Genomic DNA, 412 nt, shown 5'->3' on the forward strand with positions numbered 1-412 from the left:
TCATGAGTTGTCATGTTATGTTTTGAGATTACTTTTTTGTATGTTGATGGGATACTCAGGTTGTCATCATGCATGTTTGCATTGAGATCCCTTTCATGCCATGTTGGCGAGATGCTCATCGTGCATGAGTTTGTGTCATACTGATAGGAGTCTTTTGAGTGACAGTTCCTGTAGTGGAACATTTCTTGGAGCCACTCCTGCATGAGGGCATTTTCCTTGTATGATAATGAAATCACCACTATGTACATCATCACTATTGACAACACTTAATGCAGTGGCCTACACCATCTTAACAACGGGGCTTGGAGACGTAGTCCCTCATGGACGAACTCCATTATCAACATCTTGAGTTTTTATTTTGCTGATGGTTGTCATGTTCCTCTTCTTTATGACATGCACATGTATCCATTTA

This window comes from Pinus tabuliformis, chromosome X (genome assembly GCF_031772625.1).
Source record: "Pinus tabuliformis cultivar Carrire ecotype Pingquan chromosome X, CPIR1, whole genome shotgun sequence".
Lineage (NCBI taxonomy): Eukaryota > Viridiplantae > Streptophyta > Pinopsida > Pinales > Pinaceae > Pinus > Pinus tabuliformis.